Source organism: Planococcus citri, chromosome 5 (assembly GCF_950023065.1).
Source record: "Planococcus citri chromosome 5, ihPlaCitr1.1, whole genome shotgun sequence".
NCBI lineage: Eukaryota > Metazoa > Arthropoda > Insecta > Hemiptera > Pseudococcidae > Planococcus > Planococcus citri.
The window spans coordinates 68,347,314-68,374,382 of record NC_088681.1 but is presented as its reverse complement, the minus strand read 5'-3'; the positions used below and the strand labels follow the sequence as shown (position 1 = coordinate 68,374,382).

The 27,069-nt window shown below is 34.4% G+C and overlaps 1 protein-coding gene across 1 annotated transcript in view; it reads left to right on the top strand.

Moving 5' to 3' along the window:
- kek2 (kekkon 2) overlaps positions 1–27,069 on the top strand; it is a 597,210-nt gene that overhangs the window by 505,452 nt on the left and 64,689 nt on the right. Inside the window, exon 4 of the mRNA XM_065365265.1 lies at positions 3,803–3,868. The gene's annotated coding sequence lies outside the window, so the exon portion shown is untranslated. The remainder of the gene's footprint in view (positions 1–3,802; positions 3,869–27,069) is intronic.

Here is a 27,069-nt window from a genome sequence, read left to right as displayed (position 1 = left end):
GCCGCCACCTACCCTTCTCGCTATCGCGCCGCACGTATCATATGATAAAAGTTAACGATCGTAATTATCCGTTTCTTCAATTTATTTACGATATAAGTTTACTTTGCTATATGCCTGTGTATTATAGTAAATATGTGCCTATGTAATGTAATAGTACTATGTTGTTATAAGGGTAATGCTTTCCCTCAGCTCATTCTGTACTTTATCGAGTTTCCTCACCACCGATGCTAATGACCCCCTGCATTGATTAAGCGAAGATACTAATAAACGTATTCCAATGATATTGAATTTCCAATTATGTCCGATTAAGGTTCATTAGAATTTCAATTTTATACACAAAGTGTCAAAAATGATTTTGATTTTGTAAAAGGGAGCTTTTTTTATTTGGTTTATGAGAGTGTCTAGGAATAAACTCATTTTTATTATATTCAGCAGCTTAAAAACTATCATGAGTTTTTCTCGAACTAGTTTTTTTTTTCATAACTTTAAGTCAAGTCCCCAAATTGAGCTGGATTTTCAAAAAATGTTCAAATTTTTTAAAATTTAAGTACATTTAACGACCTTTGAAACTTAAGATCACAGTTTTCATGTAGGTAATCGGATGTTTAAAATGTTCGAGAAAGAAGAAAAGAAGCTCGCTCCCCGGACAACAAATTTTGAACGCACAATTTTCAAATGCATCATCACCATTATAAATTACCGAAAAGTTAAAATTTTTGTAAGAAGTTTTTATGAAATAACTTTCCAAATATTAAACAAGTTTTTTCATTTTTCAAAATTGAAGAACAGTTTTTTTGTAAGTTGAAAATTCATCCCCAAAATCGAACAATTTTCTAAACAAATTACATAACCACCTTTACCTAAAAGCCCCCAAGCCCTCATTTTCAAATTGAACATTTTTTTTCAAAATCAAACATTCTTTAGAAATGTAAAATTACCATCCAAAATTCAAAAATGTCCTCTTGAAATTCAACTAAGTATACCCCATGACTGATAATACATACCAATTCTATAGTTCAGTTCAATATTTTCTCAAAATTGAAGAGATTACTTTTCCAAAGCTGAAGAGTGAATTACCTAAACTTTTTTCCATAATAGAATAATTTTCCAAGAACGAACATTCTTTAAAAAATAAAAATTTTTCTAAAATTCACCACTGATGGAAAATTGAACAATTTTTCAAAACTACCTACTATTTTTCGCAAAATTGAATTTTTGGCAGTGCCGCAAAGTTTTCCAAAATGTACCTACCCAATTAAAACTCTAGGAATTTTCTAAAATAAAACCATTTTTCGAAATCAAACAATGTTTTTCAAAAAGGGCGTTTTTTGAAAAATTATTCAAAATTTTACAATTTTCCAAAATTGAACAATTTTTTAAAGTTTTCCAATTTTTTTGAAATGTTTGATTCTCTAAAATTGTATTAGCATCCCAAATTGAGCAATTTTCTATAAAACTTGATTGAAAATTTCTAAAAATTTTCACTTTTCCAAAATTCAACACTTCCCAACAATAAAAAATCTCAAAATCGAGTAATTTTTCCAAAGTTGAACAGTTTTTAAAAATCAAACACATTCTCAATGTATCTATTGAAAAATTTTCAAAAATTTTACAGTTTTCTAAAATTGAATAAAATAACTTTGAAAATTCAAACAATCTACAAATTGAACAATTATCCAAACTCGAACAATTTTTCAAAAGTGCAATACTTTTTAAATACTTAACGCAATTTCTCAAAATTGAACAATTTTACAGAATTGAACAATTTTACAAAATTGGACGATTTTACAAAATTGGACGATTTTACAGAATTGAACAATTTTACAAAATTGGACAATTTTACAGAATTGAACAATTTTACAAATTTGCACAATTTCTTGAAAACAAATTTTATTCCAAATTCAAAACACTTTTCCAAAAATGAAAAGCTTCCAATTTTTCATTGATTCTCCAAAATTGAACAAATTGAACAATTTTTCAAAATTAAAAATTTTACAAAATTGAACAATTTTTCAAAATTGAACAATTTCTCAAAATTGAACAATTTCTCAAAATTGAACAATTTCTCAAAATTGAACCATTTCTTAAAATTGAACAATTTTGCAAATTTACACAATTTTTTGAAAACTTTTATTCCAAATTCAAAACACTTTTCCAAAAATGAAAAGCTTTCAATTTTTCATTGATTCTCCAAAATTGAACAAATTGAACAATTTTTCGAAATTGAATAATTTTGCAAAATTGAACAATTTCTCAAAATTGAACAATTTTACAGAATTGAACAATTTTACAGAATTGAACAATTTTACAAAATTGAACAATTTTACAGAATTGAAAAATTTTACAAAATTAAACGTTTTTACAGAATTGAACAATTTTACAAAATTGGACAATCTTACAGAATTGAACAATTTTACAAAATTTAACAATTTTACAAATTTGCACAATTTCTTGAAAACAAATTTTATTCCAAATTCAAAACACTTTTCCAAAAATGAAAAACTTCCAATTTTTCATTGATTCTCCAAAATTGAACAAATTGAACAATTTTTTGAAATAGGATATTTTGACAAAATTGAACAATTTCTCAAAATTGAACAATTTCTCAAAATTGAACAATTTCTCAAAATTGAACAATTTCTCAAAATTGAACAATTTCTCAAAATTGAACAATTTCTCAAAATTGAACAATTTCTCAAAATTGAACAATTTCACAAAATTGAACAATTTCTCAAAATCGAAAAATTTCTCAAAATCGAACAATTTCTCAAAATCGAACAATTTCTCAAAATCGAACAATTTCTCAAAATTGAACAATTTCTCAAAATTGAACAATTTCACAAAATTGAACAATTTCACAAAATTGAACAATTTCACAAAATTGAACAATTTTTCAAAATTGAACAATTTTGCAAATTTACTCAATTTTTTGAAAACTTTTATTCCAAATTTAAAACACTTTTCCAAAAATGAAAAGCTTTCAATTTTTCATTGATTCTCCAAAATTGAACGAATTGAACAATTTTTCGGAATTGAATAATTTTGCAAAATCGAACAATTTTTCAAAAATAAATGATTACCCACTTGTCCGAAATTGAACAGCTTTTCAAAACTTGACGATTTTTTAAAACTTAACGCGTCCCAAAAATTGAACAATTTTGCACAATTGTAAAATTTTTTGAAAACAGAGTACATAGTTATATTATTTAAGCTCAAACACTCCGTATTCAAAATTGAATTTTTCTTCTGAATTGAACTGTTTTCTAAGCTTCCACACCTTTTCAGAATTCAACTTTTCAAACATTTTTGTCCCTTTTCTCAATTGAACAATTTTATAGGTACATTGAATAATTTTTTGAGGTTACAATACTTAATTCTTTCTAAAATTGCACAAGTTTCAAAAAATGCATAATTATCCAGAATTGAACAGCTTTTTATGATTGAAAAATTCTTAAAATACGAACAATTTTCCAAAGAAGAATATTTCATCGTTTTTCTAGCAATCTCCATACCCAATCGAACTATTTAAAAATGAATAATTCAACATTCAACACTTCTCAAAAAATGAACAGTTTTCGAACTTCAAAATTGAATAATTGTTTCTATTCAAAATAAATCAATCAAATAATAATTTTATTCACAATTCCAATTTTTGGAGGGTGTGGGGCTGGGGGCCGAAGTAAACTGTTTTATGTGTATAATATTAAAATTCTACATGTATGAGTACATAATTACCTGCTTTCTTCAACACAACATGCTAATGCACAACAGATAATAATTTCTACCCTTTCTTTTTTTTCAGATAAAATAATCTAACTACGAAGAGGCATCGACACCATGCAGCTCTCATACAAAATTCTTTACTTTGGTGAGTACTTACTTTAAATCAACTTAATTATTCACGAAACATTGTATTGTTAATGTACTGCTACAGTAATAAATAGCAGGGAACATCAGTATTTTTCAATTTTTCATGGAGGCAATAATTATGCTCACAACATTAAGTATAGCTCATCTCGTAAAATATTCACCCAAAAAAATCCTATCTTGGAATAATTTGAATAAAACCAATAAAAAAAAAACTAAACACAAGCGTCACAATACATAGGAAGAAATTTTCATAAAATTTTGGCTCAAATCCCATGCTGAAAACTAGAAAGGTTAACGTCCTTTACGTTTCGGAAAACTCATTCATCATTTACAGCATTATTACAGTCTCTATTCAGTACATTGATACCCATTGCTTAGCAATTTTACAATTTTTATTCATCGAGTCCTGAAATTCTTTTTTTTTTTTTTTTTGAGGGTCATCGCCTCCAAAGTACTCCCAAGAGGCAATTCACATGCATCTAATATCAAAGTAGATACCCTATTTCTTTATTCCATCGTTCCCACTTCCCACACACTACATTCTGTTTAACCACGTACCTAAGATCTTCGAAATAAACTAAATGCTATCGACACGATTAAAAAAGAACCCAAACACGCAGGCAGGTACCTTGGTACCTAGATACACACCGGAAAACGTATTTATATTAAGGTTTGTGTTTTGATTAAACCGTGAAAAAGATTAATGGCTAATAATGGTCCAGGTAGAGGTCAGAATTATTACGTTACCGGCGCTAAAATGGCTTTTTCCATTTACACGCGCGTTTTCACGCTGTAAACCTTTTCGTTATGATTGATTATTCCCCAATGCTGGCGCAAAATTTGAAAATATCTAGTCGAGCAAAACGTTGCTGGCTGGCGTGGGTTACCTACCTACCTACCTCAAGTGTAGGTATCTTTAAAACGAGTCCGGAATACACGATTAAAAAAGAAAGAAAAAAATCTTCCCCAAACACTCATAAAAATGAGGCAGTATAAGAAAACAAAAATTGTGGCATTTCTGCCCACAAATGAGGGTGAGTGAGTGCCTCAAAAATAGAGTTAGAATACTCAAGATGTAAATCCTAAACGCAGAAAGAGATGAATGCATACTTATACCTACCTTTATAGAACATACGTACGTTTTCCTCGAACACACCATCGGAAACATTAAAATTTTAACAAATTACCCTTGTACATTCTAATCAAAAGCCAACACTTGGGCGAAGCCGAAACGTTTCAAGAGTGTAGAGCTTTATACGAGTACCTACCCAGTTTAAGAAGCACACGTAGGTAGAGAGGTACCTTATACACATTCAACGTTCATACAATTTTCCAACGTACACGTTTCTCAATTTACGTTTAATTGCCGAAGCGTAAGCCGAGGTAAGTATGTATATAAATTATTAAGCTAAAAACCACGAAAATTTCGCAAACACTCATTATTATTTTCTTTATCCCGCATCCGTTCGGTTCCTCTGTTTATCTCTCATTTTAAAGGTATCTCGCTACGACTACCGGGCCCGGCCGAATAGATTTTATACACATTTCTAGCGCCGCAGAACTGCCATTTCGTAGGAATTTCTTAATTACGTTTTAATACAACCGATATATGTACGTTTACGAATATATAGCGGAATACGCGAGTATACCAACCGCAATACACCAATTTTCTCGTTTTCTTAGACTTCCACAGCGTGTTGTACACTTTACGTTCGTGTATCTGGTTACCAGAAAGTGTACTTTAATGGGGCAATGTGGTGTGTCGTAATGTAAGATATTATGAGACAACGACCTCGTACGAAGATTTTTTGCACGCAGTTTTCTATACATTATTTCGCCCTTCGTCGTTTAGAAGGAGTTCTCGAAGGATAAATTTTCGAAAATTGTTGATTGAAAAATTAGATTATGATACTTGCAAAAAAATTTGAGTTGGAAATCACGTTGGAAATTGAGGATATCTCAAACCAAGTTTGGATGTACGAATATCAGGGTGTACCAAATTTTGCAAAGTTGGAATTTTCCACCTCATACCCCCCCCCCCCCAAGTTGCTACTTTAGGTGAGAAAATGATTGCCTACTTTTTATTTTTCCCTTATTTGCAAAAAATGGTGCTAGTAGCCCCCCTTAGTTGAAAAAAAAATGAAAAATGAGAAAAAAAGTCCAATTTATGAAAGTACTTCGTTTCTGCGACAGAACTTTTCTACGTAACCCAAATCCCCTTTTCAAGAAAGCGTTTATTCGCGTTGAAAATTATTTTCACATTTTTGAAGATCTGGAATATATCAGAAATGGCTGGAGGCTCCAGAGTGACTCCAAACGACCTTCAATCGACTCAGCACGTTGAAATCACGATATAAAGTGAATTTTAGCAGTCCAACTTCGTAGGATAAATTTTAGTGGGCATTTCAAATTTTCATAAAGAATTTCAGCACTTTAGATCCATTTGGTGAAATTCTGATTTTTCCCATATTGGGCACTTTGATTTTCAAAAATTCACCAAACACCAAAAAATAATTATTAGCACCTGAACTTTAGAGCAGGAGATGCATTTTTGCATGTTTTTTCGATTTATATAGTCTCGTTCAGTTCGAAAATGTTCCGTGGGTTGGGATATTTCGCACGTGAGAATGTCCTCCTGGCGCAGAATCCGCCACCTGATTTCTGGCTTTTTCGAAGCCCTCAAGGGAACGTTTCGAGCTGGTAAAATCCAATTTATATTAGATATTGAAACCAAGCTGGATCGAAAAAGTTTATTATAAAACGTAGAGGAGAAGGTACAAATATGGACCCCCTCTAGCTTTTTGGCCTTGAAGGGTAGAAAAAATTATCAAAAATATTTTCGAATATACCATTCGAAAGGCCAAATAAGACTCTAGTATATTGTGTAAAAAAATTTTTGTTGTTGTTGAAAACTCATGGAGTCATGGAGAAATTTGAAGTTTAGAAAAGTGACATAAAGTGGTACAAATATGGGCCCCCTCAAAAAATGTATGAAAATTGCAGAAAATTGTACAAAAATTTATTTAAAGACGTTTTTCGATGCTTTGGACTTGTCTTCTTTGTTTATAACACCTTTCTTGGTATTCTAAGAACCATTGAATCAAAATTAGATGAAAAAAATTTATGGGTCCATATTTATACCCATGCAAAAAATTGGCCAAGTTCATGAAAAATAAAAAAATTATGGTCCCATTTTCGACACTTTGGACTTGTCTTCTTTGTTAATAACACTTTTCTCGACATTCTAAAAAATATTGAATCAAAATTAGGTAAAAAAATTTAGGGGTCCATATTTATACCCATGCAAAAAATCGGCTCAGTTTATGAAAAATGAAAAAAATTATGAAAATCAGCTGAAGTAAAGACAAGTATGAAAGTATATTTTGAAAGTACACATTGTAAGCTACCTACTTACTTCGCTAATAATTTTTTTTCCAAACTTTATTTGAAGTTGATGAATTACCGAATGAAAAACTTGTAAAATTTTCCATTGGGAAGGAAAAAATGCGCAAAAAAAAAATTTCTGATGAGAGACACCCAAGTTTACATGAATCCGAAATAAGTACTTGGATCATCGATACTACACTACTGGTATAATTTTTAGTACCCAGTATGACCGTAGCGCTAGTGGTTGTACTCTAAACCCTGGGGGGTCTATATTTGTTCCTGGGTCCATAATTGTACCTTCTCCTCTACGTAACGAAAATTCTAGCCATTGAAGTTTGATTCTGAATTTTTTCGCAAGTTTCCGAAAATCTGCAAAAAAATCGGTTTCAGTAGCCCCCCAAGTAAAAAAAAATTTGGAAAAATGAAAAAAGTTCAATTTATGAAAATTTCATTTTGTTTCTGCATCAGAATTTTTTCAAATAATCTCCCTCAAAGTTGAAAAAATTAGAAAAAAAGAAAATAAATCAAAATCAGAGAAAAATTTTTGAAAATATCTCATCTACTCTAGAATAGCTCTACGTAACTTTCAAGTAAAAACTTTTCCGGAACCCCCAAATGATGTTGGCTCTCTTGTATCGAGCCCCCTAAATTTGCGAAAAATGAAAAAATATGAATTTTTTTTTTTTGGGGGGGGGGGTGTTTGTAATTACTTGATTATTACACCCGTCGTCGTATGGGATTTAAATCGAGTTGGTGAGGTCAAGTTTTTTAATTAGATCTAAGAATTTTTTAATTTCGGAAGGGTCGTCTGGTATGAATAGGGATCTTTCGTCTATTTGTAGGGATAGTCTGTGCTGATGTAAGGAGGGACAGTGAAATAGTAAGTGTTGGACAGATATAAGTTCTGACAGGCAGAACTGACATGTGGGTTTTGGGGCCTTTTCATAGAGGTGATTGTGGGTGATTTTTGTGTGACCAATTCTCAGTCTGGTTATAATGATTTCTTCAAGTCTGTTTAAGTGGGAGGATGTCTATAGAAATTTATTTTTCATTTATGGGCAGAATCTTTCCAAGTACCTCAGCACTTTTTCAAGAAAACCCTACCATCGGTCTCCTAGACGATGTTGGTTCGCCATAAAGCCACTTAAAGTCGAAAAAAATCATCAAAAAAATGAAAAATTGATCAGTTCAAATTTTTTGAAAGTGTTCCACATAATTCTGGGCAGAGTACTTTTAGATGAACACATTTTCAAGAAACCCCTCTTTGATCCTCCATGTGACGTTGGTACCCTTGAAGTCCCCAAAATTGAAAAATATCAAAAAAGATGAACAACTGATGTCTGTAGGTAAATATGTACCTACTTATACATTATGTACAATTAATTACTGGAAAATTGTTCATCATAATCTCCTCTGGCTGGAGGGAATTATTTCACTTTTTGATGGGGGGAGGGGTTGAGTTTGGGTAAAGAGTAAAGTTAAGTACAGAATTACTGCTGAAAAAATGCGAAAAAAATGAAAAACATTTGGAAAGTTAAAATTCACTTTACATCCGAATTTCAACGAGCTGAGTCAATTCTGAATGCGGTTTCAGACAGTTTTGCAGTACCCAGCAAGTTCTTACACATTTCAGCTAATCTGTCGAAATGAACTTTAGCATCTATTAACAAACACATTCAGTTCGTGCTAGTGACCCACAACCTAATCAAGTACCTATACAGACTAATTTTCCAGAATTAGAGAAATAAAATCGTACAATTCTGAACCAGCAGAAAACGATTTTGGAAAATTGTCTATAATCGGTCAAGAGAATCATTAACAAACACCGATCATCGTGTTTATTCGAGTTAAAAATTATTTTCACAGGTTTTATGAAAATTTTTGACAACCTTGAATTTTTCAAAAATGACTGGAAGCTATACAGAGTGACTCGAAACGACCTTCAATCGACTCAGCACTTTGAAATCAGGATATCAAGGAAATTTTAACTGTCCAACTTCGTTGGATATAATTCTAGTGGAAATTTCAAATCTTCATAAATCTGTTGGAGGCTTCAGAACAGCTCAAAACAGTTTGAAATTTTTTTCTATCGATTCGTAGGGTCCAAAATAAGGTATCTTTATCTACATATCGAATTTCAGCGCAGTAGGTTCATTTGGTAAAATTTTGATTTTTCTCATTTTTGGCACTTTGCTTTTCAAAAATTCACTTAACATCGAAAAATAATCATTAGCATCTGAAATTTGGACAAGTGATGCATTTTTGCATGTTATTTCGATTTAGCCTCATTTGGTTCAAAAATATTCCATGAGTTGGGATATTTCCCGTATCAGAATATCCTCCTGGCGCAGAATCCGCCACCCGATTTTTGGTTTTTTCGAAGCCCTCGAGGGAACGTTCGAACCGCTAAAATCCAATTCATATTCAAATGATATGTGTTGAAATGAAGCTGGATCGGAAGAGTTTGTTCTGAAACGTACGTAACCGTAATTCCAGCCACCAAAATTCGATTCTGGATTATTTTGCAAATTTTTGAACATTCAAAACTTCTCAGCAGCTGTTGGTACTTGGCTCAGGTGTTGGAACTGGAAATTTATAATTTTGAAGATTTTCCCCGATACTTTGATTTTTTTATACTTATTTTGTAAAATTGGAGAGGGGCTCACCGGCTCCACTTATTTTTCACCGAGGGGGCTGAAAATTTCATGGCGTGATTTTCTCACCCGAAGTAACAACTTGCGGAAGTAGGAGCGAGAAAAAAACAAAAAAAACCTTCCCACCATACCTATGTCCATAAATAAGGTACACTCCAAGGAATATGGCACGATGAATTAGCTCGAAAGGTTCCCTTGAAAGATATTATCAGGAGTAGAACGACTTTCACCTAAAATTCAGCCAATAAGGAGTCATATTCTAGTAAATTTCCACAACTCGTATGCACATTTATAAGAATATCCATTTCATATACGTATTCCCGCAATCATACTTTTCGATCTTACTCATATATAAACCTCAAAGAAGAAATGAATTGAAACCCATGATCTGCGATCGAACAAGGTACACTCTACTCTACATACGATATAAAAACACACTCTCGAAGATCATTTCCTTATCGTGAGCCACTTCTTCGGCACCTCTACAGCTTATATTCTCGCGCACGTTGAAAAACTCACACTCGAGCGCTCAATTGTACCATTTACCTCGGGAAATTGAAACGTTACAGTCTAAAACGTTAAAATAACGAGGAACCGATGTCGCACTCGGTATCGAATCGGCAAAGACGTTATATACGACATAGTTAACTTATTATTCGGGTTCGTTCATTGTGCAAACTTGACATTAGCCATTTATTCGCATCTAGAAGAAATATGATCGCTGAACGAATACATTACGCCTTACGCCTTTTGCACTCCTTACGATATGTGTAGTGAGTATGTATGTACATTGTACATTGTGCATGTGAAATGTGTATACGATCGAAACGAATCAAATGAGAATCTACGTGTACAACTCGACTCGACGGTCGCGTAAATAATAGTACGATTCAGATATGAAAACATTATGCGAAAAAAAAAACGACGATGACAAGAAACAATAAATAGAGCGCACCGAAACAGCAAATTGAAAAAGACGACTAAATGCGGAAGAATTGTCGATAACGTCCCATTCAAAATCAAACGAAATCTCAATTATTTTTTCAAGTCTCCCCCCCCCCCTCACTCCCCAACTGGATTCCTCGGGTCAATTTGAGAAAGCCGAGGGGTTGAGGTAAAAAAAAAAAGATTACTTAAGTAAAAAAAAATTAGAAAACGAAAAAACAATGCATAGGGACGAAAAAATGTGCACATGGGCTCAAAATTCTTCAAATATCCTCAAAATGCATTTGAATTTCTGGTAATAATTTTAATCCATTTTGATAAGTCGTAAAATATTTTTTTCAAAACTACCAAAACTCATGGCCAAATTTTGGGCTCAATATTCTGGAAAAATGCTCAGGACACATTTTCATTGAAATATGTATTTAAAATTCTGGCAAAATTTGAATCCATTTTAATAAGTCATATTATATTCTTCAAAAATTCTCAAAATCAAGACCTAATTTTCAACTTGGAATTTTTAAAAAATGCTCGAAATACATTTTCATCGAAATATTTGAATTTTTCGTGAAATTGTAACCCATTTTGATAAACTGCAAGGCCACTCAAGTTTTGTATTTTTTTTCTCTCGTACATACGAACGTTTCCCTTTTATTCACACCCCTTCATCTCATTTCATCCCCACTTTATGATTCATTCGACAACAAATTACGTTCTTTATTTTATTCAACGCACACTTTCTATTTAAAACGTTTAATAATATAATTGAACGAAGGCAAAATACAACAGACAGTGGCGCATTCAAAACACATTGTAACGTACGTAGTTTTTATTTATACAATAATTCGAAATTTGTATCGAGTGATAAAACGTGTTTTTTCATCAAAATGTTTGCATACGAAGTAATAAAGTATGGAATTTGAGGAAATTCTCACGCAATAAAATATAACGAGAGAAAGAGAAAGAGTAGGCGAAGTACGCTGAGGGAGAAATGCCATCGTTATTATATGTTATATGCAAAAAAAAAGCAGAAAAATACAGCAAAGGAGGAAAGAAAAAAAGAAAACGAAATGCATATATTAAATTTTATTACGAAATTTCGCCTCCTCGCCTCATCCATTCGTCTCTCTATCAATCTTATTAAATTTTTAAAACATCCTTCCGAAGTTCCGAACGGCAGATATTATAAAACGTAACGATATTGGAATTATCTTTGTAAAATACACGTTATCTTATTTGCGCAAAATTTCCCCAGAGATTTTGATTATTATTTAGAAGCCGAAGCGGTAGAAAGAGATACCTACTCGGTATAGTGTAGACTATATACGCGTTATACTCGTACAATACTAACTACACATACTATAATAATATACGTAATGGCGTGAATTTAGCGAGAGAGAGAGAAACGTGTTAAAAGGACGTGGAATCGAGAAGTCGATGTAAAAAAATAAAATAGAAATAATTTTCTGGAATTACATTGTGTGCTGGACACGATCGTAGGATAGGTTAGGTTCGTCTATATACGTATGGTAAATGCATTCGAAATCATTTTAACGTGTTGTGTGAATTTTTTACGTATATCTTCTGTATCCTTTCGAAATATGGACACAAAGCGTTCGTCTCGTCTAGTTTTATAATATTATATGAACCTGAAAACGCCGAGGGATTGGAGGGCAGACACCAAAAAGGCATGTTGGCTCCTCTCACGTAGTATCCGGAGTGGAATGTGTAGTGAATTTTCAGTCGTGTATCAAAAATTGCCTATGCTGTTCGCCGTGAATACGAATTATCTCGTGAATGTTGGAGCCATCAGCGAGTTTTCAAATTTCTGCAGAGATATTTCAAATCGCTCTGGAAGGGCTAAAAATACGCGTGCTTTTTTCCAGAAAAATCCAAGATCACTTTTAGGGTTCTACTAAGGGTTAGAAAATTTAAAATCGATAATTTTTGAAAAAACTCGTGTCTTAAAAATATATTTTTTTTTTTTCAAATATTTCGCAATAATTTCGCTAAAATAATATTGAATTCTTGAAAGATAGATAATTATCATCTCTGAAACTGGGGAAATCTTTTGGAATGCGATGGTGCCAATTTTTTGGTAATTATAAAACGAAAAAAATTGAAAAATTTTGGACTATTTTTTTCGCTTTTTTGAGATTGAAAATAATTACCAGAAAATTGGCACCCATGGCTGTAGATACACCTTGAAATATTTCATCAGTTTCACGAGAATCGGTTCATTTTATTTTCGAGGTCCAAGTTCTCTGAATATCCTCGTTTCTAGCATTTCCTTTGAACAAACCCCTCTTCTCTTCGTCATGTCTTAAATCATTATCGTACCTCAAGTCGTGCCGAGAAATTTCTCAAGCTGAAAAAAAAAACAAATCAAGATTGATTAGGTTTATTTTCATTATAAAGTGATGAAAAATTGGAACTTGGGGCCCCACTCGAAAAGTGAAAAAACTAGGAACGTTCTAGTTATTTTTTCTCATTTTTTTTCAGATGCTAAAAAAATGTACCTTCTTTGAGAGAAATTTGAAATAATTTCTGAAGGTTATTGATAACTCGTTGGAGGCTCCAGTATGAGGGGGGGGGGTTAAAATATGAATATTCCTATTGATTGTTTTTTTTGTTTGAAAAAAAAAATACTACATACCTACTTATGAGAAAATTGAAAAATCTTCACAAAAACAGATTTTGGTTTTTCAAATTTTCAAAAATTTGCCAAAAATACAGAACCAAATTGTTTATTGAGCTTAAAATCTAGATACGAGGGTTTCATAGAGCACGTACTTTCGATTGGTTTTCGCACAAATCTGAAGGTGTCAGTTCAAAAACTACTCTTGTAAGCCTCGCTTAAGCTAAGAATTTAGTGACGGGTTCTGCGCCAGGAGCGTATTCTGAAGACGATGGTTCCCGAATGGATGAGAATTTTGTCGACCTGATAGAGCTAAATCAAAATATCATGTGGAAATACATCCCCAGCCAAAATTTCAGGCATTGGCGTCCATTTTTTGATTAACCGTAGATGAATCTTTAAAATTCAAATTACGAGTCAAAAATGTGAAAAAAATTAAAATTTTGTCAAACGAACCTAAAAAGCTTAAATGTTTTATGTGCCTTATTTTCAACTTTTTAAATTGAGTGAAAACGATTTCAAAGAGTTTTCAGCAGTTCTGGAGCCTCCAGCAAATTTTTGAAAAATGAAACTTGCACAAAATTTTACCCATTGAAGTTAAACTTCTGTACTTCAAATTCATACCCTAATTTCAACATGCTGAGTCGATTGAAGGCCATTTCAACCCTTCTGGATCCTGTGTCTGTTCGTTTGTATTTTGAAAATTTCAGATTTTCAAATTGAAGTCTTCATTGATGATGCCAAAAAAACGATAAAAATGGCTTTTTTTAGATTTTTTAAAGTTGGTAATATAATGGTGACTAAAAAATTGGCACCACGTGAGTTACAAATATTTCCTCGGTTTTGGGAATGATTTCTTTCAACATTTTGGCATAATTAATGCGAAATATTTGCGAAGAACCCCACTGAACACGAATATGAAGTTCTATTTACAGTTGAACCTTTCTAAAAGCCACATTCGAGGAGCTGGGATGCTCAAAAATTTAGTTTTTCACAAAAAAACTCGATTTCTGGGCAACCTTCTCCCCCAATGTGGCTCTTATAGGAAGATCCAACTGCGAATCTAACTTCATATTCGTGTTTAGTAAAGTACATGTATTATGTTTTCCCCGGAAAAGGCGTTTTTCGTCATTGTGGTCAAAAAGGGGGGGGGGTGAAGGAAAATTTTTTTGAGTCCAACATTTTTTTAAAGGTGCCTAACGATGCATTACTAAAATTTCAAAAATCCAAGGACAGAGGCATTTCACCTATTACACCCCGGAGTACCTTTTGGACGCTTTTTATGGTGTGTGGGTACCTACTTTTTGGATATCGTGTACTTTTAAAACATGACGAGAGGCTCCAAACGGTTTGAAACCACCATTAATCGATTTAGCATGCTGAAATTTGGGTAGAATGTAAATTTTAGCTTTTCATCAACTTCAGTGGGTAAGATTTTATGGAAATTTCGGTTTTCAAAAATGTGCTGGAGGCTTCAGAAATTCTCAAAATACAGGTTCGAAACAGCTTCAAATTGTTTTGAGGGATGAGGGAGGTGAGAATGGGGGTACATGTGAAATTTTCACTTTCTAGGTCGGCGACGAAATGTCAATTTTTTACATTTTCGACTCGAGTTTGAATTTTAAAAATTCACCAAAAATCAAGAAATGCTCGAAAATCTGACCAATTTATTGTCATTTTGGTCAGGTTTTGTGGCATCACTATCTTCAGAAAAAATAAATATTTTCAAGAATAGGCTGAATGAGCCTGAAAGTCTCGCAGTGAAGCCAGAAAAATTATGATATTGATTTACATCCACTTCAGCTACTTTCTAACCCAATATTTTGATATATGAAACCCACCTTCACGACTTTTTACACGTAAAAATGCTAAATCGGATTAAAAAACCATCCCACACGTTGATTCTGCAATAAGTAATTTAACGAAATATACATAACACATTTGCGCTGGTTAACGCGAGTGCTGCGCTTCGAAATTCGAATCGTTCACTTTCATGGAGAAAATATATCGGACCCAAATAAACGTCTCGTTTGCCCCTTGATCGTGTCCCTTCTACATCGTACAGCATACATAAGGTAGCTTAGTCACAAAAGAGATATAGCGCGGTGCAAAGGAGTACTATAGGAAAGGTAAACTCGAAGCTAAAATGTTTTCTCTTCTAAAATGTAAGGTTTATTATTCGTTGAGTTACAAATTGCGAATGGTATTGTGTATCTGCCGGTACTATAAGGTCTTAATTTATATGCAAAACTGCACCTTTGCTTGAAGGGAAAAGTTGATGGATCACTTTGCGATGTGGTATATTTAAATTCTAACCGTTGATATCAATCTTAATACGATACTCTTATATATATACGTAGACGTATAGTGCTCGGTATATAGGTATAGGTACCTTACCTATGGGTAGGCAGGTAATATCTATCCACAGCAGGGGAAGGGGTATCGAGCTAACGTACGAGTATGTCTACTCGGCGATGGAGAGTATAATACACGAAAGCACTTATAGGTAGATATTTCTTGGTAATAAGACAAATTTCACATCAGTCGGAGTAGTTTGCGGTATAATATTTCAATAAGTCGGACAATGGCGCGCGTTTCAGATATTAAAAATAACTTTTCGCCCGCATCGTGGCCTTTTATTTCAATCTAGCAGGAGGCGGCCTTACAGTACGTAAAACGCGGACATAAAAGTAATTCGATATTCGCTGAAATATGGATTTTATTAAGGTTGGCCGACGCGAGCGGCGGATCTTTCGCATTTTACGAGCTTTCTAACAAGCTCGAAAGCTCGCGCTTAGGCCATAAACACCATTTTCTATTCTCTATAATAATACAAATAGTATATATGGCCGGTGTAGCCCCGACTCCGACTCCACCACGCCAGCAGCGTGCTCTGCCTCTTCTGCTAGGATACCTACTCGTATACGTATACGGTGTCATTGAGTCTTCGAGTGAGAGGGGCAGCAGGGTAAAAAATTACACCGACAGCATCTCGTCGTCGTCGTCGCACGTATTAAACCCGTTGATATATAATTGCGAGAAGAACAATACATTAAAAAGTACTCTCTAAGAACCTTATTCGCGTCGCGTTGTGTACAAGTGGACGCGATCGACGATTCTGGCTTCCATGGCAACAACAATGCAGCTTCATCTATAGCTTCCGTGTCCAAAATAACCCATATATACGAATATAAACCGAACGACCGACCGACGTACGAGTTTTAAAAATTATGAATGCGGTGTTGTTATTTACACCAGATAGTAAGCCCCGACTGCGGGGCACGAGTGAGTCGGAGTCGCCAAATGCACGGCAGAAGGGTAAGCGATGGTGGTAAACACAACCGTGTCTATACTTGGTCAATTATTGGATTTGGCGCCGCGCCCGTATATTCGCAAATCCGACGGCTAAGGGATGTCTCCGGTCTCTCGTCCTTTTTCCACACTTGTACTTCTCCTGCACACTTCATCCTGCTCTTAATTCTACGACAATCAGCGGCACAGCTCGACGCAGCGTTCAGTCAACTCATTCTAATGATTTTATTTCCGAAATATCGCTACTATTCTGTGCAAACGAATCTCAAAACTGATCATTTTACCCGGGGTTTCTTTTAAAATAATTTCCGTATATTTGAGACCAGACTTTTCAAGGTTTTTTTTTGGCGATAGATTTTACCAGCTTTGCCTTTTTGGAAGGTGAAGGAGACTCTCTTGAGAAGTTAGAGCTTCGTTGAAGCAAGTTAGAGCACCCAGTCCGGACATTAAAGCAGTCCCCTTTCCTTCTTTTTCAAAATATGGACATTTTCGAGTATAAAAATCGTTGATTTCATTTTTTCAAAAATATTTTAGTTTCTATCCTGCTTATCACAAAAAAAAAAACGTATTTTTTTGGTATTTTTGAGGTAAAAGTTCTTACTTGAAAACCCATTCAAACCCATTTTAAAATATCGCATTCCGAAGTACTTACTAAAAACGTACAAGTTCAGCATCCAAAACAAACCTTGCATTTTTCAAAATAACATGATTCTCCCTCCCCTCAATCGCCCTTTAGAATAAATGCAAGGCTGTAGGGATCCAACCATCCAGAAAATCCAATTCAGCGTCCTAAAAAATCCATACATTGATAACCATGTTGAATTTTTCAAAATTTTACGTTTTCAACCCCCCCCCTCTTCACGAGGGTTTATATTTCGAGGTTAAGGGGAATATAAATACTAAGATCGAATTCATCGACCCGAAAACCCTCTACATCGATACCCATGTCGAATTTTTCGAAATGTCATGTTTTGCACCCCCTCCCTCTTTAAGGGTTATTTCGAGATGAAGAATATTGCCTTCAAAATTCAATTTTCGGTCGCTATACTTCGTTCATTTCGAACCACTGTGAAACGTGACCCAAATGACAATAAATTGGTCAGGTTTCCGAGCATTTCTAGTGAATTTTTTAAATTCAAACTCGAGTCTGAAATGTAAAAAAATCAAAATTATATCGCCCAAAATGTTGCATGTGGTCCATGTTGTATCACACCACCCCTCGGAACGATTTGAAGCTGTTTTGAACCTGCATTTTGAGATTATTTCTGAAGCTTCTGGCATATTTTTGAAAACTGAAATTTCCACAAAATCTAACCCAATGAAGTTGAAAAGCTAAAATACACGTTCTACCCAACTTTTAGCATGGTAAGTCGATTATTGTTGGTTTCAAGCCGTTTGGAGCTTCCAGCCATATTTTGAAAATACCAGATTTCCAAAAGTACCTACTATAAAAACCGTACAAATATTCTAACTGCTATAAACGCGATTGATGCTGTTAGTGATACAATTGGCCATTCAAACTATACAAAAATATTCTAGTCCGGCATATAAAAATAGGAGTAATTGCACCCCCCCTGCCGATCTTCCGAGACAACTTTTTTCTTGTAGGGGATATTCTAAGGAGCATTTTAAAGCAAACTTGCCCAAAAAAAAGTTGGCCCTACATACAAAATGGCGGCTATTTTAATTGACAGGTCTGTCGAAATCGCAGATTTTGCGTTTCAACATAGGACTTGCACGAAAATTTTCAAACTTTACAAAGAAGGATCGAAAGATCATGCAAAAATTCATCACCTGTCATAATTTCAAGTGCTAAAGTGCGTTTTTAGATTTTTGGTGAATTTTTGAAAATCAAATTTAGGCCAAAAACGAGGGAAAAAATCAAAATTTTACCAAATTGACCAAAAAAGCTGAAATTTGGGATATACCCTATTTTCGACATTCCAAATCGGTTGGAAACGGTTTCAACTCGTTTTGAGCACTTCTGGAGCCTCCAGCAGATTTTTGAAACTCGAAATTCCCACAAAATTCCATCAAATTGGAGTTGTAAAGCTAAAATTTACTCTAAAAACTAATTTCAATACGCTACGAAGTACTGCAGATGAATTTCAAGTCGTTTTGGAGCCTCCAGCGACTTTTTAAAAATTCCTGAAGCATCCAGCAGATTTTTTGAATTTTAAATTTTTGCAAAATTTCATCAAAAATGGGGATGGAAAGCTGAAATTTACTCTACACTCCAATTTTAACACCCCCTGAAGACGACTTCAGGTGGATTCAAGTCATTTAAGGAGCCTCCAGCGGCTTTTTGAAAATTACTGCAGCCTCCAGCAGATTTTTGAAACTTTAAATTTTTACAAAATTTCATCAAATGGGGATGGAAAGCTGAAATTTACTCTACTCCAATTTTAACAGCTGAAATTTACTCTACTCCAATTTTAACACCCTCTGAAGACGACTTCAAGTAGGTTCAAGTCATTTTAGAGCCTCCATGGCGACTTTTTTGAAAATTACCGGAGCTTCTAGTAGATTTTTGAAACTTGAAATTTCCCCAACATTAATTTATCAAATGGAGTTGGAAAGCTGAAATTTACTTCGCAGATTACATGGTGGTTTCAAATGAAACTTCCAGCTACTTTTAAGAAATTTCAATTTTCCAAAAAAAAACGCCATACTTACAACTTTTCAAAAAGTCGCTGGAGGCTCTAAAACGACTTGAAATCCACCAGCAGTCAACTTCGTAACGTATTGAAATTAGTTTGCAGAATGAATTTCGACTCTCCATCTCAGTTTGATGAAATTTTGGGAAATTTCCAGTTTCAAAAATCTACTGGAGGCTCCAGTGATTTTCAAAAAAGTCGCTGGAGGCTCTAAAATGACTTGAACCCACCTAAACTCGTCTTCAGAGGGTGTTCAAATTGGAGTGTAGAGTAAATTTCAGCTTTCCATCCCCATTTGATGAAATTTTGTAAAAATTTAAAGTTTCAAAAATCTGCTGGAGGCTGCAGTAATTTTCAAAAAGCCGCTGGAGGCTCCAAAATGACTTGAATCCACCTGAAGTCGTCTTCAGGGGGTGTTAAAATTGGAGTGTAGAGTAAATTTCAGCTTTCCATCCCCATTTTTGATGAAATTTTGCAAAAATTTAAAATTCAAAAAATCTGCTAGAGGCTTCAGAAATTTTCAAAAAGTCGCTGGAGGATCCAAAACGACTTGAAATTCGCCTGCAGTACTTCGTAGCGTATTGAATTTAGTTTTTAGAATAAATTTTAGCTTTACAACTCCAATTTGATGGCATTTTTTGGGAATTTCGAGATTAAAAAATCTGCTGGAGGCTCCAGAACTGTTCAAAACGAGTTGAAACCGTTTCCAATCGATTTGGCATGTCGAAAATAGGGTATATATCAAATTTCAGCTTTCTTGGTCAATTTGGTAAAATTTTGATTTTTCCCCTCATTTTTGGCCTAAATTCGATTTTCAAAAATTCACCAAAAATCGAAAAACGCACTTTAGCACTTGAAATTTTGACAGGTGATAAATTTTTGCATGATCTTTCGATCTTCCTTTGTAAAGTTTGAAAAAGTTCGTGCAAAAGTCCTATGTTAAAACGCAAAATCTGCGATTTGGGCTGACCTGTCAATCAAAATGGCCGCCATTCTGTAAGTAAGGCCAACTTTTTTTTGGCAGTTTGCTTTAAAATGTTCCTTAGGATGTCCCCTTCAAGAAAAAAGTTGTCCCGGAGGATCGGCGGGGGGGTGCAATTACTCCCATTGTCATATGCCGGACTATACCTAAGTACGAGTATAATCCAATCGGCTATTTTGGCCATTTTCAAAAATTCGCCAAAAATCGAAAATTCAACTTGGGAAGCTGATAATTTGTTTTTGAAGTCTGGTTGACATGCTCTTTCAGAAAGCCAAATTCCAGCTCGATCAGAGTTGACAATTTGCAGAGGTTCCCTTGTAAGCAATTCTCAACTCAAAATGAAGGTCTATACTAAAGTTGTCAGAAGTGCTTCAACATTTTTGTTTTTCTCGATCCAACCTAATGTTAACCTAGAAATAGGTAAATAGGTTTTTGAAGGATATGGTTCTCATTCCGTTTAATCCTAAAATCAAATCTGCAGAGTCTTCGCCCCTCATAAATGAAAATTTTGAACTCCAACATAATGAAAAATATATTACGAGTGAAGAAATTTCGGTTTTTATAAGCACTAATATTATTCTCAATTTCTCATTCACATGATCGTTTGCTCTCAAATTCAAAATTGGCTCTCAGGGTGGAAGTTAGGACTCGAAATTCTGAAAAAGCAATCTAGTTTTGATCAAAATCCAATCCTTGAAGTAAATCCAATTTTGAGTTCGAAGTTGACCGATTTTTCAAACCCTAAATAAACGCCTTCGAAATCCTGTAGATAATTCGAAGATTGTTATTTTTTCAATTCGAAATTTCTGGTTAATACTTATTCCACGACTTTTTCCATACATTTGATATTTCAGCCACATTATCGAACACGAACAAATTCTCGAGTCTTTGGAAACATAGCACTGTTTCAAATCGTTGAAAATTTTTCTCTCTCACAAACGACGAGAAAATCGAAATGCATTTTTTTTTTTTGCGAAATTTCATCATCACACTTCTTTGGTTTCATGGTTTCAATTTACTTCCCCTTCAGGAATTTTTTCGCTTTTGAATTTTCTTAAACGAAAATTTTTCTCGATTCATTTACGGTATTTCAAACTGTTTTCGTTTAGTACAGTTTTCGAGAACTACTCGATCTGATTTTAAATATCATTTCAACGTGGCTAAAAAAAAAAAAAAAGGAAAAAAAGGAAACCTCTTTTCAAAGATTGGCTTTACTTCGCGCTTGATTACGAGTACCTATTTTCACCAATTGATATTTACCTGCGATAAAAAATTCGCTAATAATTTCACGTTAACGTATTCTTCGGTTATCGATTCGTATCCCCATATAAATTTTCAAACACTCGACAGACAAATTCAACTGACACTTCTACCGTTTATACCGATAAAATCCCCGCTCTTCGCCTCACCATCCTTACTCCGCGTCAGAGAGAAAGAAAATGGAAACAGGCGAGAATAAAAAATGTAGTATTATCGCTCGTTTGGAAATAATACGAAAAAAATAACGTTAGAAATGGAATTTGTAAATGATAACCTTTATCATTTTTCGAAAATACCGGCTTTGATTCGGCTATACACTCTTATATTATTGGAAAATCGTATTTAGAACACTCTCTCCTTTACCCGGCGACAAAATTTCCTTCGCATCGAACTGAGATTTACATATTACCGGAATTATCCATTCCTCGTTTTCCTTTCTTCTTCTTCTTTTTTTTTTTGCTCTATCTATCGCTTCGATAAATAAAAATTATGACACCGAGTCCAATAAAATCTTCAAAATAGCTTTCAAAATAGTGTAGATAAAACAAGTGCAGGAGGGAACACATCATCAGCACTTTATAAAGTAGAGAAAAAAAGAAAAAAATGTTGTTACAACACCATTTTGAAAATAAATTTCGCCTATGCCCGAAAAATCGTGTTACCGAATGAGTGAGTGAGAAGTGAGGAAGGGAAGGGAAAATTGGGAATAAAAGTTGAAATGCGAACTTCTCAACGTTGGTTGATAGATATTACAGGTTGAAATTCACGCAGCAGCGAGTAGCTCAGCGTTGGTAATTACCTTCGAGTCTGGGTTTATGTTTCAACAACCAATTGCTATGTCAATGCAACTTTAAACGTGATAAAGTTTCGAGGTATTTTTCCGTCATCGCCGCGCCGTGCAAGTTATTAAAAAAAAAAAAAAGTATAGAGAAAAAAAAGAGCTAAGCGAAACGACTTGCCTTTCCTCCGGCACCATTTTGTAGCCATCTACAATGCAGAAGTGTTTTCTTCGAAGGCGTAAAATAAATTCGCCCTCTTTTACGTGTACCATATGGTACGAGCTGTTTTTTTATTAGCGAATATTGGCGCTATATACGTAGCTAATTTTGTTTTTATAACGTGGTAGTATACACTGTGCTATTTTGTAGCGTGCTATATTCACTATGGCTGCGAGGAAATTGCCTCCTCCGCCCGCTCAGTAGAGCTCACATACGATGAAAGATGTTGTTTTTTTTCTTCGTGTATAGCTCCTTACATCCTCTTATATCTTCATCTCGCCCCTCTAAGCTTTTGGAAATTACACAAACGCGTTCGAAGAAACCGTTTCTAGGTATAGAATGAATTTTAATTATTTCTGCGAGCTTTTCAGCGTGCATGTACTTTGCTGATGGAGTAATTTTTTTCACACGTCTTTCAATAAGCGGAGTTTGCAGATTTGCATATGCTTACTTGATCGAACTCGTTTTACTCCACGATGCTGATGTGTAGACATAGCAGCTGGTAATTCGCTTTGAAGTATGTTTCGACGAAATTTCATCCAGATCTGAATTCACTGAACCCTTGTAGCTTTTGCGAGCTAAAGAAGCTGACTGTTTCTGCGAAATTATCGTATCTGATTGCCAATTTATAGCACTCCGATTGTAGCAATTAGATTCGTAAGAATTCTTAAGCCACGTGAACTCAACACATGAGCTGATGGCTGACTTTAGCATGCCAAACGAGTTTGAAATTTTCATATCTGTATTCACTCATTTTGGCCATTTTAAAAAATTTGCCATTTGGCAGCTCAAAATTTGATTCTGAAATCTGAATGACATCCTATACTCTTCGAATGAGCCAAATTTCACCTCAATCGGAGTTCATAAGTTGTAAAAGTTCCCTCGCGACTCGTTTGTTTGCTAAAACACATGACGTGTGGGCTCATCATACACGAGATCAACTGAAAATAGTTTTGAGACACAGTTCACACTACTCAACGTCTTACAGGTAGATATACTCCCTATAGTCTACCTACATATATATGTAGGTAGTAAAGCTACATGTAAAGATATACTTTAACACTTGCCAGTTGATTTGCAAAGTAATCCGAGAATTCCACCAAGAATCACGTACGTGTTATAGATGTTGTCCTAGATTAAGAAAAGATCAAATATCTAAACCAAAATGTACTTTATTTTGCACTGCCGTCTATACTGACGTCTTCACTCTACCACTTCCTCTATCCAAGTATACCAGCTACGAGTTTATAAAGTGTAAACATCTAGCTCTTCTTCGTATATATCTACTGGTGAAATACCTTCTCGTACACACGCACACATAGCTATACGAGTATATATCGCTGTTCGCGTTCGTCTTTGTAGTACATATGTATGTACAATCTGATTCTAAATTTTAATAAAACTTCGTACACACATTCTCAAAACAAATCTTACAAAGTTGAATGTTTTTTACGTATACGCGGTTCTGCCAAGATTTATAATCGTATCGATACCATAAACTCGTCGTTGTACCCGGACTTGGTTTTATTCGCACATATCGTACCGCGTATTTATTTGCGTGTTGTAACCTTTTCTCAAATCCCAAAACATAATTCCTATCACGAGACGGACCCCGCAGCTAAAGAGTTATGTAAGTATATGTATTCGGAAAAGGAATAAAATTCTATGCGATGAAGTACCCTATTCTACAATAAGAAGAGATACAACATTTTGATCATAATTCAAGACAATGTTGGAAAGGAGAGGGTCGTTTGGAGGGGTCGAATTGCAAAAATGAACCAACATCAAACTCAACGCCTTCAAATTGTCAACAATCAATTTTTCAGTTCCTATACGTATTCAATTTTTTTGTTGGGGGGGATTTTAGGCAATAGGGGGTTGTTTTGCACATGTTAAAATCCCATTGAGAACTAGTTTGTTGAAAAAAGAGTAGAGAAAAGTTGAGTTTTTGTGTGGAAAGTTCTGTTCTGACCTTTTTAGTCCCGCATATGAAAATATGAATAATTGCACCCTCCCTCCCCCCCCCCCCCGATCATCTGCATGAGACAACTTTTTTCTCAAAGGGGAAATTCTAGGGAACATTTTAAAGAAAACTTGCCAAAAAAAAAAGAAAAAACGTTGACCTAAAACGGCGGCCATTTTGATTGACAGGTTAGCCAAAATCACAGATACACTTTCCAACACTGGACTCTCACTAAATTTTTTGAACTGGACAAAGCTAGATCGAAATAGCGTGGAGAAATTTATCACCAGGCAAAATCTCAAGTGCTAAAAAGTGCATTTTTCGATTTTTGGTGAATATTTAAAAATCAAAAATTTAAGCCAAAAATGAAAAAAAATCAAAATTTTACTTAACTGACCTAAACAGCTGAAATTTGGAATATACCCTACTTTCGACCTGCCAAATCCATTGGAAACTGTTACAAATCGTTTTAAGCAGTTCTGGAGCCTCCAGCAAATTTTTAAAACTTGAAAGATTTTCAAAAATTCGCCAAAAATTGCACTAAACCTTCTGAAATTTTGGTAGATTGTATATTTTTGAATCCTCTTTCGATTTAGCTTTGTTCGGTTCAATAAACATTCTGCCACTCCTCATAAGAATATCCTCCTGGCGCAGAACCCGCCTCTGATTCATAGGCTCTACATGACTTTCTATGATTGTTTTTGAACTAGTACCTTTGAATTCGAATGAATTCCCAGCTGGATCGATTCATCATCAGCGAAAATTTCAAGCGCCGAAGTGCATTTTTCGAGTTTTGGTAAATTTTTAAAAATCAAATTTGGACCAAAAATTAGAAAAAAATCAAAATTTTACCAAATTGACCTAGAAAGCTGAAATTTGGAATATACCCTAATTTCAACCTGCCAAATCGATTGGAAGCGGTTTCGAACCATTTTGAGCAGCTCTGGAACCTCCAGCAAAATTTTGAATCTTGAAATTTCCACAAAATTCCATCAAAGAAGTTGTAAATCCGAAATTCACGCAACACTCCTCCTATGAGCACGCTATGCAGTCAACTTCCGGTGGGCTAAAATCATTTTGGAGACTCTGGCGACTTTTTGAAAATTCTTGAAGCCTCCTGTAGATTTTTGAAACTTGAAATTTCTATAAAATTTCCTCAAATGCAGCTGGAAAGCCGAAATTCATTCTGTAAACTGATTTCAATGCGCTATGGAGTCGACTGCAGGTGGATTTTAAATTGTTTTGGAGCCTCCAGCGACTTTCTGGAAACTACTGGAGCCTCCAGTACATTGCTTAACCTTGAAATTTCAATAAAATTTCATCGAGTGGATGTGAAAACCCAAAATTCACTCTCCACGGTACGTATATAAAGCTAATTTGAACAGATTTTGTGGCTTTTTTTGAAAAAAAAAAAAAAAAAAAAAAAAAAGTACCTAAAAAGTTGTTGGAAGCTCCGAAGCGGATTGAAACTGCCTGCAATCCACCTCGAAATAATATCAAATCAAAAACAGGATGTAAACTGAGTTATGCCTTTTTACCTCAAACAGAGGCGGAAGAGTAATTTTGAAATTTTTCAAAGAACTGTGAAATCGATGGACGATGGACAAAAATAAGTTTCAGTCCGGAATACAACGATTTTGAATAAAATAACGGACACTTCATCGGCCATGAAAGCCCAAAACGTAGCTGGAAGCTTCAAAACAAATTGAAACCCCCTGCAGTGGGCCTTACAGTGCATTGAAATTAGCTTGCAGCGTGAATTTCGTCTTTCTAATTCCATTTGATGAAATTTTGTGGAAATTTCAAGTTTCAAAAATCTACTGGAGGCTCTAGTAATTTACAAATAGTCGCTGGAGGCTCCAGAATGACCTGCAATCGACTTGATAGTGTGTTGAAATTGAAGTGTAGAGTGAATTTTGGATTTTCAACTCTGTTCGCCAACTTTTATGGAAATTTCAACCATTGAAAATCTGCTGGAAGCTCCAGTAGTTTACAAAAAGTCGATAAAGGCTCTAAAACTGTTTGAAATTTGCCTGTAGCAGACTTCATAGTGCATTAAAATTAGTCTACAGAATGAATTTCGGCTTTCCAACTGCATTTGATGACATTTTATGGAAATTTAAAGTTTCAAAAATCTACTGGAGGCTCTAAAAGAATTTTCAAAAAATTTCTGAAGTTTCCAAAATAACTTAAACCTGCCAGCAGTTGACATCATAGCGTGCTCAAGTTGGAGTAATGCGTGAATTTCGGATTTACAACTTCTTTGATGAAATTTTGTAGAATTTTCAAGTTTTAAAAATCTGCTGGAGACTCCAGAGCTGCTCAAAATGATTCGAAACTGTTTCCAATCGATTTGGCAGGTCGAAATTAAGGTATGTTCCAAATTTCAGCTTTCTAGGTCAATTT